We start from the raw sequence: 13,311 nt of genomic DNA on the forward strand, positions 1-13,311 counted from the left end.
TTAGATCGCCAAACCTTGCTGAGAAGCCGGCGGAATATTGATACATAGACTACACATGAGTAGTAGTACTATGTAGTGGGATGCCAAAGAGGTTGGTTATGATGAAATTAGACTCAAAGAGAAGCCTGTAAGGCTGTTTTTTTATAATATTTAAACGGAACAAGAAAATAGTTTTACAATAATTTTATTGTTATTTTATTGTTATATTTAGGTACTCCAAAATTTCTTAAGCTTGCTTGAATGTGGTTCTTAAATACCTACAATACAGGTTCTATTTGGTAGAATTAATACTTAAGTACGTATATCCTTTCTAGAATCACTGCAGCTTATTTTAGTTTTATCTGAGAAACATACTTTTTCACGTAATAAAATTTTTGAGAAGATATCATCTGCAAATGGTTTCACTACATCCCTTAGGAACTTTTCGGCATATGGTTCTTCAAACCATACAGACAGAATTGTGTTGCTGGGGAGTTTGTTCCACCAGTTTTTCCCAGCAAAGACGCATAGGAACTTAGGAAGTGGTGAAGGGCGGCCAATTTGGGGGATGTCTCTTGTAAATTTGACCTTCAAACAGTGCTGATTTTCAGCCTACTTAAAGAAATGATTTTTTATCGTTATCTTTATAAAATAATTTTGGTAACTGGGTTGAATAGTTCAGATAGGGCAGGCGCTGTTTGTAAAACACTGGTATTCAGCTGCATCCATCCATTCCATTTAACATAAAGGGAGATGTCGCTGGACTGATTGCCCTACAAGACACAGTTTATAAGTTCTTAATCCTATGCTGAAAGTTCACATGAAACAGATTGCAATTAATAAATACAAAAAAAAAGCTGCATCTGGTGAGACTGGAAACCGACCCCAACAAAGTTGGGAAAAGCTTTGGGAGATCTTTACATACATACATTTTACCTTTTCATATATTTTATTTTTATATATTTTATATTTGCACCAGAAAAAAAAATTGGTAAGTCTTTGTAAGACTAAAATGCAGGTCCAAAACCCAAGACATAGGTTGTATCAACCTTGAGCTCACTAAACCATCAAGAGTTGACCCTTAGTGAACTAATACTAATAATACTGCATTCTCAACGTGTGTGTGTGTGTGTGTGTGTGTGACATGACGTCATTATACCTGAACACGTTCTAAGAACTAACGAGTTAGAGCTTCATGGAGGTAAGAAGATTTTGATAGGCTAGGTATGTATTTAAGGCCTCTGGTGGATTGAGAAAATTCTAGGTACGTGTAAGAATTTAACTGAAAAATAATGCTTAAGCATTAGTTTTAGTTAAGTTCCTGTAACGTCGTTTAAAGTGTAATCTTATCATAGGGGTTAACAGAGCCGGTTTTAACTCTACCAGCGCCCTGGTCGAGATTTCTACGGCACCCTCCAACTGCAATTCAAACTCATACGAAAAACAGAGACATATGTAGTTACAGATTGCGCGAGCGAAGCGAGCGTGAATATTTTTTTATAGTTACCAACTCAAAGTAAAAATTACGTAAAATATAGCCCAATCGTACATAAGTTATTGGTGGTTGGTGAATGCAAACCACGAAAACATAGCCTTCAATAGCGCGAGCGAAGCGAGCGCGAAATTTTTTGTTATATTTTGGAACTCAAAACAAAAATTACTTAAAATGTAGACTTAAAGTAGTACCGTAAATAAAAAAGTTCATATGGGAACTAGAATTTACTTTCTTATTAATAAAAGGACTTAAAAACGACGCTACCTTTTTGCTAGGGTAGACTAAAAAATTTTGAAAAATAAATCAACTGTAAAGTCAAGCAAGCCCGAAAATGTTTGAGTTGTGGATCACTAAAAGTCCTAAACATATTTAATAAAAAGTAACTGCGAAGCAAAGAAACCGCGAGCGAAGCGAGCGCGAAAATTTTTGAGTTTTGGGACATAAAAGTAGTGTTTGTTCGAGAATTTCTCAAATTTAACGCGAAATTTAACACAAATTAAAAGAAACCGTGACTGGATCGACAGTCAGCTGTATGTATTTGTATGTTAAATTGAGAACTCTAAAAGTAAACGCAGAATAAATTAGAAATATAGAAGAAACCGCGAGCGAAGCGACCGCTTTTTTTCTTCTTCGAAGTCTGCAGCAAAGCTTGTCTATTTGACATTCTACAAGGCTAAACTTCCATATAACGCAAGCAATCCCATGTTTATTATTTTTACTGGCTAGGAATTGACTTGGTTCGTGGTTTTAAAGATTGTTATTGAAAAACCTATTTGACTTCTAATCCTCTCAAGTCGAGTGATCGTCTAATGGAATCTAATGTCCAAGGCCTGTATGGCCTTTGGACAAATCTAACGCGCCCGGCACTATACGACAATACATTAAATTAATTGAATTTTCTTGGTTCAGGAGCGTACCGCGGCGCCCCTGAGCCCGCGGCGCCCGGTTTAATCGCACACTCTGCACCATAGGTTTAGACCCTGATGCTATCCATACATTGGATACAGTTCTTGTAGGTTGCGATCTTTGATGAAAATTAAAATAAAAATAGGAGTAACATTCTGATCAAGGATTGGTTAGAGCGCCTGTGGCGCCCGCTGTGGCGCCCCTTAAATCCGGCGCCCTGGGCCGTCGCCCAACCACGCTCTACCCTAAAGCCGCTAGGTACTGGGGGTACCTAAGCATATGATAAGTAATATAAAATATATAGATTAGAAAGAATGTTACTTGCGAGATCACGGCAGATAGAAGAGTATGAAAGGAGAAAACATGCTCAGACCTGGGATAAGGACAGGAGGATGACGCTGGGCTTTTTTTTATAAAAAAAGTTTAAATACATATGTTCCTACACAGCTATGCAATAAGTCAATCTTTTATTAAGCCTTCTATCCTCACAGTAAATGCCGCATCCATTTTTTCTATGCTGCATTGTCCGACCACGCGTTCTTGGGTCATTCGTATTTTTGGGACAAATATGCGACTTTGATCCGCCATATTGATATCTCTGACCGTAGCTTTGTCAAACAAGAAACAAGTAAAGAAATACTTTACAATAAAACTTACAAGCGAACAAAAATGTTATAAAACGACTATAGGTAATGTCGGCGCTAGCAAAAATAGAATTGGCTACAATTTAATTACCATGTTGTCGTAAAATAAATGTAAATATATTCCTTGAATACTGATTGATACAAGGTGTGATGTAACTAAGAGATTAGCATTGAGCCGAGATTAACATATTATTACTTAAGATAATTAATTTTGTTACGAGTCGTTGATTATTTTACGATTTGAATGCCAAGTAACGGTACAAAATCTTTTCAGAGTCTTTTAACGCCATCTAGCGACAGATACATATAAACAGTTTTACTAGCGACATCTGTTGTCGAATAGCAGTACTGCTGCAAAGCTAAGAAAAGACGCGTACTAAATTTCGCGTAAGTTGTAAACTAGGTGGCGACAGCTTAACAAATGGACGGAGTACGCATGTCAAAATTTCATGTCATTCACACATCATTTTATTTAGTGATATCGTAAAAACGAGTTGAATTTGTGGAAATATAAAGACGTGGTGTCTTCGGGCATGAGTGCCGTTTACAAACGAACGATTGTGTTCAATAAAATACCCTGGACAATGTATTAGTGGACTACAAAACGGGAGTTTAACATGGTGGTAAATCCTGAAAGGAAAATCGACTCTTTCGCAGTTTCCCTCTGAATTTCCGTGTGGAGTGTCCTGTTCACTGAGTTTCTTGTTTAGTTTAACATTCCGAAGATGATGTGACTGTATTACGACTCGTGTGTGTAGTGGATAACTTATTATCTATTTTTGACTGCGTTTTCGATCTATATTTATCGGGAGTGATACGGTTTTAATGAATAACTTCTATGAATACGAGCAAATTGCGTAAGTTCACACTTGTTTTTTATAATTTAACGTGCGGATTATAGTTTGACTGTTTGGCTTTATTTACAAAAGAAATAGATAATTATTTAATGCTCAATATCTACATTATAACTCTGTTTACATACAAAGTGTGTACACATAGGCAATGAATGAATTTCAGCTATGTTTTGGTACATAGCAATGTTTTTTTTGTAGGTAGTAAAAAAGGTTGCATAATTTAAATATTTTTGATTGGAGCTACAAAGGTTTTAGACAATTTATTCTAAAAATAACACAAATCATACTAGTTTTATTGTCAAAATTAAAAATATTATAAATTGAATGCTGAAGAACTATTATTTTACCTTAGTGAATAGTTTATTACCTAATAATGTACTGGTATGAACCATTTTAAGAATTCTAGTTGGCTATGCAGAGTCTAATAAGAAAATATTATGTTTGCTGATTATAATGGGGGATTTTTTCAAAAAATATCGCTGATCGAACATACACAAAACAAATCCCAGCTGGTAAATCATTTATTCATCTGCCTAGCTTTTTTTCCTACTATGTTGGGGTCTGCTTCCAGTCTAAGTGAGCATGCGATGCAGCTGAGTACCAATATGCCACATGAAGCAACTGCCTATCTGACCTCCTCAACTCAGTTATACGGCTGTTAACGACAGTTCAAATAATGATCTTCTGACTATATATTATCCAGGCAATCTCATTTTTATTTTAGTTTATATGTAATTATTGTTTTACCTAATTGGAACGAACTTTCTTATATGCCAAAACTATTGAAATACTTTTTAACAAATTTATTGATCTTTAATTTTAATTCCTTAATTTTTAAGCAGATGCATTTTGTTAATCTGTGGATAATATTGTGGATTGCAATATTCCTCTATACATATTGTAATTGTTATTTCTATGTGCTATTTTTATTTTGCAGCTTTTGCCCATCCCTAATACACAAAATAAAAAGAAAAAACTGATTTAAATAAAATTATGTACAACGTCTAGATCCTGAGACAGGCTACTTTTTATCCATATGCGGGGAGTAGTTACCTCGGGACACTGGAGGATCCGTGGGAAACAATTAGTATGTAAATACTTTTATGACAAAAATGTAGGTGTGTTTGGCACATGCCAAAGTTTTGGAAAAACAGATGTGATGGATTTTTTACGAGCTCTTTTTGGCAAAGTTATACTGACATCTCATAGTTTTCTGCTTAGGTCAGCATTGTTTATATTCTGTGTGCTAAAAAGTTTAGCCTTACTGTATTACTAACAAACATATACATATTATGTCATTGTAAGAGGTTGTTCACAGCCTAAAAAATATACTTCGATCAAAAACCATATAATATGTCTGATAATGAATCTACACCTTTTTGAGAAGTCCGTTAAATATATCACTATTATTTATTTCTATTAGGAAAAATACAAGTTTAAGAAAGCTGGAAACTAGGAATTAATATCTATATAAATAAAAATGAATTGTTGTTCGTTAGTCTGATTAAAACTCGAGAACGGCTGGGCCGATTGAGCTGATTTTGGTTTTAAAATGTTTGTCGTAGTCCAGGGTAGGTATAAACAGTGAGCAAATAAGGAAGAGGCGGTACGAAGTTCGCCGGGTCAGCTAGTTTAAAATAAGAATTTATGTCTATTTCAAAATTCTGACCAGGTTTCCCAGATAAAATGCAGAGGTCAGATAGGCAGTCACTCTATGAGGCACGCTGGTATTCATCTGAATCTAGTAAGATTGGAAGCCAACCCCAACATTGCTGGGAAAAGGCTAGGCAGACGATGATCAGGTTGTAGAAGGAATCAAAAGGAAGCAATTGCAAAAGCTGGATATAGGTACATTCTGAAAAAAATTACCAACTATGTACTTACATATTTAGAATTTCCTCAGTTTAATACTGAAATCGGATCATTAATCACTACTATGTTGAAATGTTGTTAATTAAATTGCTAATTAATAAACTACAGTTATTATATGAACTTCATTGAACTGTTAACTCGTATTAATAGTTCAAAAATAATTATTATGACCTTCATATAGTACTAACAGATTGATAAGTATGAGTAACTATGGGTTTTCCTGTACTGATTTAGATATATATTTTATGAAAATATAATTGCTTTGTTTTCCTACTATATTTACAGTAGCTAAAGCTTTCACAAAATAGTCAGTTGAAACAAAACATTTATTATGGTACTGGAATATTATAATAACAAGACATAAATCCAAATTCCTAATTATTCCTCATACTAGCGTGTTTCCCGTGATTTCACCCGTGTCCCGAGAGAACTACATACTTCTCGCACACATATAAAAAGAAGCCTATATGTAATTCTGATATACAGCCTGTATGCAGTAGTATAGCCTGTATAATACAGGCTATATTACTGCCAAGTTTCATCAAAATCCATCCCATACTTATAACGCAAAAGACTGACAAACATCCATGCATACAAACTTTCCCGTTTACGCAGCTCAGATGGCTACCTATTAGGCAGCGTCGTGAGGTGAGGGCATTGACTACTCTTTTCTCTATTCTTCACACTCCTACTTCACCTTCTTATTTAACTTCTCATTTCAAATATCTTGGCTCACATCATGACAAAAATTTACGCTCTTTCAACAATCGCCTTCTACAATGTCCTACACATCGTTCTGATATCATACACTCTTCCTTCTTTGTAAAATCTATTCTTCTCTGGAATGAGTTACCTCTGGAGATCAGGATGGTAAATACCCGTCACACCTTCAAACTCAAAGTTCGTGACCACTATCTTGGGAAATTGGCAGAAACATAAATAGTCAGTTTCAAATTAACTTTCTTAATATGTTAGTAGTATTGTTTGTAGTGTACATATTTATATAGTTATATATATACATATATATTATTATTAATTTATTTGTGTATTGTAATATATGTAGGTATATGTTTCACACTAGTTTTTCAGATTTGTTTGCACCTACCAACGCTTTCTCTCCGCCACCCAAAGGTAGACTGGTAGAGAACGCCTAAGGCGTTAAGTCCGCCATTGTACTATGTGTGCAAGAAGTATTTTAAATAAATAAATAAATAAATAAATATTATAGTAAGATTACCGTCCACTACCGAACGTAGGCCTAATCTATCAAAATTATCGCGTTTTCCAGAAAACCTAGTTCTAAAATACAGCATTAAAACAGCCTACGCAATAACTCAAAAACTAACTTTAATCAATCCGATCTAACCTTTATAGTCATAGTTCTACGAAGGGTGTTACAACCGACCCCCACAAGGGGTGGGCCTCGTGGGGGTCGGTTGAAACAGTTGCAGTGAGTCAAACGACCCTGACATTAACGGAGGACCAATTATGTTGATGTTTTATGAGCTAGATAATGATCTGTTAGGGCACGATCAAAGAAACGATGGATGGATTGGGTGAAAGACGACATGGCAAGAAATAATGTTACTTGTGAGATGACGGCAGATAGAAGAATAGACCCCAAATTAAAAATTGGGATAAGGGCAGGAGGTGCTTGCTAGGGTATGTTCGAAGATGGGTAATCGTTTGATTAAAGGCAGTTTGGGCCCGTTGTTCTTTGCAATTCCTGGTTTGAGCCGAAATCGGTGTGTGAGGTGTTAAAAGAAAGTTTCACGGAGTCTGGAAGTTCTGGCACGCGTCAAGTGTCCCCGAATACTAATATAATCAGTAGCAGTCGTTGTTACAATTCCACATTAGAGGCCGTCAGGAGGATTTGAGAAACCTCTGACACTAAGGCTTGTTAGGTGATTAATTCTACAGCTAACTTGATAAGAAAAAGAATATACATAGGTATAGTTCTAGTCAAATGCAATGGCGTCTCACAACCAACTTCGCATCATTCCACGCCACCCGCTAATATCGAAAAACCGTTTCTGGGCACCAACTCTCACGATGTTCACACCCGCCATAAACTTTGACTCGAACCACACCAATGAACTTTTACAAAACACTAGTTAGTTTACATCTTTGTACTAAGATCCGGGAGTGATGACGTCAGCGCTAAAATTGGATCCATGTTGTACAGGTATAATGTTTACGAGTTAGATTGATTGTAGAACGATTTATCTTCTTATGTTTTGTATTAACTTTGATTGGAGAACTGATTTATGGGTCTAGTTCGAGTTAGTACTTTAGTTGAAGGGGAAACATTCATCTGGTCAGCCTTTTCCCAATTATGTTGGAGTCGGTACCAGTGTGTTACAAGGTGCGACTGCCTATCTGACCTCCTCAACCCAGTTTTCCGGGCAACACCTCTTAGTAAGACGGTAAGACTGGTTGACAGACTTTCTGGCTTCTCCCACTACCCATAACGACTTCCCAAGATGTACATACTTCTATTGTCATCACTAGCCTTTTTACTGTCCCACTGCTGGGCAGAGGCCTCTTATCATACAGAGAAGGAATAAGCGTTAATCACCGCGTGCGCGGGAGGCAAATAGGCGATACCTGATCATTGTAACGCGCGCACAGTCATAATACATTACTGATTTATAAGCTTGATTTAACTATCGGCCGACTAGAAGTTTGCAGGGTACGGGGGCTCTAACAAGACAAATAATATGACTAATAGTTTCAGATCCCATTTTTATGCAAGCTAGTCATAATGTTAATGTTGCTTATACTAAAAGTTTATGCCAAAAGTTTGTAATTATAAACACATGCATAAACTATTGTTTATAATATTTATTATTAGTTACTGAAACATATTTTGACCTGTAAACAGTAGAGGTCAAATGGACAGGTCAAAAAAGTCGTGGTGGCCTAGAGGGTAAAGAACCAGCCTCTCAAGTATGAGTGCGGATTCGATTCCAAGTCAGGTACCAATGTACCGTGTCAAAGTTGTATGTACTTTCTAAGTATATCTTGGACACCAATGACTGAATACAGGTGATCCCGCTGTGGGTTAGCAGCGGTGAGGGAGTGTCCGACTTTTACTGACTTAACCCATCGTGTCCCTTCGTAGGCCTTTTATGTACCATGGCCGCGGTAACTCTTTCGAACAATCCCGCAGTCCCGATCTTAAGGAAACCTTACCAAGAGGTATCGGAATGCCCCAGGCAACTGGGTTGAGGAGGTCAGATAGGCAGTCGCTCCTTGTGGCACACTGGTACTCAGCTGCATCCAGTTTAACTGGAAGCTGACCCTATAGTTGGGAAAAGGCTAGGCAAATGATGATAAGTTGTTATTTAAAACAAGAATGTCTATTTGATGTTGTTCTGTTATAATAGAAAAACAGACATAATTTTAATATCGTATGCTAGCGAAAATCTCGCAACTCACTGGCATATGTTGATAGATTGCTTTTACGCGATATTTCCGGCGTTTATGGCGTAGTGTTGTGCTTTGGTTTATCGATAGATTTGATTTATCGATGTTGAGAATATAGTTTGCTGTCGGTGGTTTAATATGACATTGTTAAACAGTAGTGGCCTTACTACAAAAACTTAAACACCTGATTTACACCTGTCTAAAAAAATTGTGGTTGCAAAATGAACCATATGTCAACGTCATAATTTGACATTTTTTTAGACAAGTCTTAAACTGACGTTAAAAAGTTTTTGTGGTAAGACGGTAGTGGTTTAAGTCTTTATTGACGTTTAACTGTACTTTGGTGGGAATCTAATATATTTACCATTTCAATTGATTTGGTAGATTGATATGTGTCATCGAGCACTTTTTTTAGTTCTGATAAATTTGAGGATGGTAACATTTTTACAGAATTGTATCCATTTTTTCACTTATGTGATTGATTACCTAAATAACTTCTTAACAATGAAAATTCATGTTCAAATACTACAGCAACGCCATCAATCATCGATAAAAAATCCATCGACACTTTCCCCTCATTACACCTCGACATTGACCGTTAGTGATGCTCCCATTCCAGCTAGTGATGTAACTGTAACGATATTCAGTCGCTAATGGACTACAATGCTGATGTTTTTCGCGCTTGCCTGGTTGAAGGCTAAGTTTTTAGCCCAACTGAAAAGAAGGGTTATGTTTTTAATACGTGCATTTTGTTTTTTCACCCGAAATCTGAACTCAATTACGTTAAAATATATTATAATGAAAGAAGGCAAAAAATCTGCCCTTTTGAAGGTCTCAAAAGAAAGCTCCCTATATGCTCAGTTCTTTCTAAGTGTTTTTGCCAGGAATATAAAATGGATGGAAACTCTGGTACTCAGCTGTATCTTATGGACTGGAAGCCGACCCCCACATAGTTGGGAATAGGGTATGATACAATGGGAGAAACCAGACCAGTCCACTGGAATCGTATGAAAATGTAGCCTTATAAAATTGCTTCTCAAAATATTGGTCTACGAGCTTGTTCATAAATATTACCACGACCTTGGTACACAAAGGGCTCCAGAAGGAACATGGTGGCTTTTAGTCAGTAAAAGTCTGACATTACCACTGCACCCACAGCAGTAAGGGTTATTTCATTATCATCATCATCATCCTTCTGCCCACGTCCCAACTTTTTATTTGTAGTCGGCGCAGCATGTTTTCTTCTTCCATACTCTTCTATCTACCGTAACACAAGTAACATTGTTTCTAGCCATGTCGACTTTCACACAATCCATACATCGTTTCTTTGATCGTCTTCTAAAGTGAGCCCTTTTTTATGTGAAATCATCAAATAACCCCTCCCGCTGTGGGTTAGCAGCGTGAGGGAGTGTCAGACTCTTACTGACTAAAGCCCACCATGTTCCTTTTTAGGTCCTTAATATACCAGGGTCGCGGTAACTCTTCCGAACAATCCTGCAGCCCCGGGAAGAATCATTTGTGGCCTCAAAATTTTCATTGACTTTGAAATCTCTTAGTTTCAGCATGTGTAACGAATGACAGGCATGTGTTTCAAGTGATGTTTTCAAGAATTTTTGTAACGCAGTCTAGTGACAGTTCCCTGGCAGTAAGCCCGTGTTATGACTAATTTCTATGTAAATGTTTCCTTCTATTTATTTATTGGTAATACCTTAGGAAGCTAGACTATCCAGAGTTGTTGATGTAGTTAGAAAATCGGGCGATAACTGCTGGATTTTGAAGAACTGATAATCTCTTCATGTTTCACAAGGCACGTTAAATTGGTGAGACTCGGCTGACTTTTGCAGTCGATACGGGTAGTTAGCAGACAGAAAGACTGACAACCAGTCTTTGTAAGAGGTATTGGTTGGTTCAGATAACTGGGTTGAGGAGAACAGACGGGCAGTCGCTCCATGTGTCACACTGGTACTCAGCTGTATTCAGTTAGACTAAATGCCGACCCCATCATATTCGCCAAAGGTCTAGGCATCTCAAACGACAGTCTCCTAAACTTCACATCAGAAGTTCCTCCGAACAGCCCATACCGCCGAGCTAATTACCCGTCGTAAACCGTCTTGTAACTCACTATGCGCAAGCGCTTGTGACGTCACATTACATTTGGTGTGCTATTAATATACCCCGTTCAGCGGCCCGGCTCGCGTGCCAACTATGTATGTGTATAAGTGTTTACAAATACCAGCTTTTTGCTATCGGAAGATGGGTAACTGGACGGTATTTTAGATTTTGGAAGTTAAGATTGTAGTTTTGGTCTTCTGTAGGAATATTTTGAGCTTTGTTATGTCTGTAGTTTCTTAGATATCATTGTTGTTTTCTTTCCACCCACGCTGTCTTGCCAAGCTTTCTTTTCGTTTTTGTCTTATCCCAAATTCATTCATATCCAAACTTTCAACGCTTACTCATTATCATCATCATCTTTCATCTATCTATATCCTAATATTTATTTGGTGTCGGCGCAGCGTGTCGTCTTCTTCCATACTTCTCTGACTGACGTCATCACACAAATAACATTGTAATAACTCAGTATCTCATTCATTCTTGTAAATTGTAACATTATTTCCGCACTGAAATTCAAGCTTTTTGACGGTAATATTTAGCCGGAATTTTTCATATACTTATGGATTAATCGCAGTTTTTTTGTTCATATTCGTCTACTACTGTTTTTTTGTCAGCCTGTACCTAGAGGTATTATTTTTTAAGGGTTCCGTACCCACAGGGGTTAAAACTGGACTTCGTCTGTCACCAGGCTATATTTCTTAAAAACTGTGTTAGACAGTTGAAATTTTTACAGATAATGTCTTTTGGAAGTTTTCGTGCGCAAATCCGATTTGCACTTGGCCGTTTTTTTAATTGGAAGATTTACCTAAAGTACCAAAACACATGCGAATTTGTTAGCACTCTACATGGGTCTTTCTAAATATTTTCGGATGGGGTAGTCCCCATCAGACTGTGATAATGTGGGCATAGACAGAGCCCTTAATTTTTTATTAACTCCGGTCTCGTTAGTAACCTTTTTATTTCGGATCGCTCTGGTAGACTTTTCGATAGTCTATTCTTAGGATCCGTATCGATTTTAACCTGACTCGGGCTGGGATGCTGCAAAAATAATATAGTATTAAGTATTAAGAGGACAAATTGGAAATTTTGGCGCCAAGGATCTCAATTTTTCTCAGTAAATACAAAACGGATCAAAATACAACTTGGTTACCTGAAAGTTCATGATATAAACCTTATTTTGTTAGACTTCAAAACATGATTAGGGAACTTTTATAACAGAGAAAAATATATCAAACATACATACTCTTTAAAATTGTGGAAGGAATTTTTATCAAATTATCATTTCTAAATAATAAAATTACAAAACCATTTTGTCGCTTAAGACTTTTAGTTATAAGCTAGCGCGCGTATTGTAATCCTTGCCCCGCTCAGACGCTCCGTCCCCTCTTGGCCCCTTAGATGCGCGTGCCGGTTATGGAATTATTGTTTACCAATTCGTCGCCTTAAGTATCAAGTAAAATATTTTATGTGTGATCCAATTTTTGCATAACTGTGCTGTTGATCATTGAGGAGTTACTATAAGTGGGTAAGTCTTGGTTCTTGAGTCAGGAGTTGTTTGAAATATTACTTACTAGCTGTTCCTCGTGGTTTTTTCGTGTCCTGAGGGAACTACTTCCAGCACCCGTGTAAAATATAGCCTGTGTCACCTGGTATACCCAGGTGTAGCTTCCCAACAATGAATTTATTTTTCAAATCAGTGTCAGAGCGTTTAGGATATAAACAGATATTTGTAACTGAACAGAAAAAAAAATCGACCCTCACTGATATTGCAAGTTCAATGCGAACACTAAAACTTTCCAAAGTGTCATGTAGCCTGTATGGGAAAAAGCCTAAACCAAAATAAACATTATTATTTCAATAAAACTCTGTTTCTAAACCTGACGCAGTTAGACAAAACAAAACAGACAAAAACTAATCTTTTATTATGTTTTTATTCTAAACGCGAAACACAAACATCTAGTTAGAAAGAAACTACAGAAATATTCCGACATTGTTTACAGACATGATGTAAATATACTAG

The 13,311-nt window shown here is 36.8% G+C and overlaps 1 protein-coding gene across 2 annotated transcripts in view; it reads left to right on the forward strand.

Annotated features, from left to right (window-relative positions):
* Window positions 1-3,460: 3,460 nt before the first annotated feature.
* The window catches only part of LOC124643296 (R3H domain-containing protein 2-like), a 51,508-nt gene continuing 41,657 nt past the window's right edge, over window positions 3,461-13,311 (forward strand). For both annotated transcript variants that reach the window (XM_047182221.1, XM_047182222.1), the window contains exon 1: window positions 3,461-3,881. The gene's annotated coding sequence lies outside the window, so the exon portion shown is untranslated. The remainder of the gene's footprint in view (window positions 3,882-13,311) is intronic.

The sequence above is a fragment of the Helicoverpa zea genome, chromosome 27 (assembly GCF_022581195.2).
Source record: "Helicoverpa zea isolate HzStark_Cry1AcR chromosome 27, ilHelZeax1.1, whole genome shotgun sequence".
NCBI lineage: Eukaryota > Metazoa > Arthropoda > Insecta > Lepidoptera > Noctuidae > Helicoverpa > Helicoverpa zea.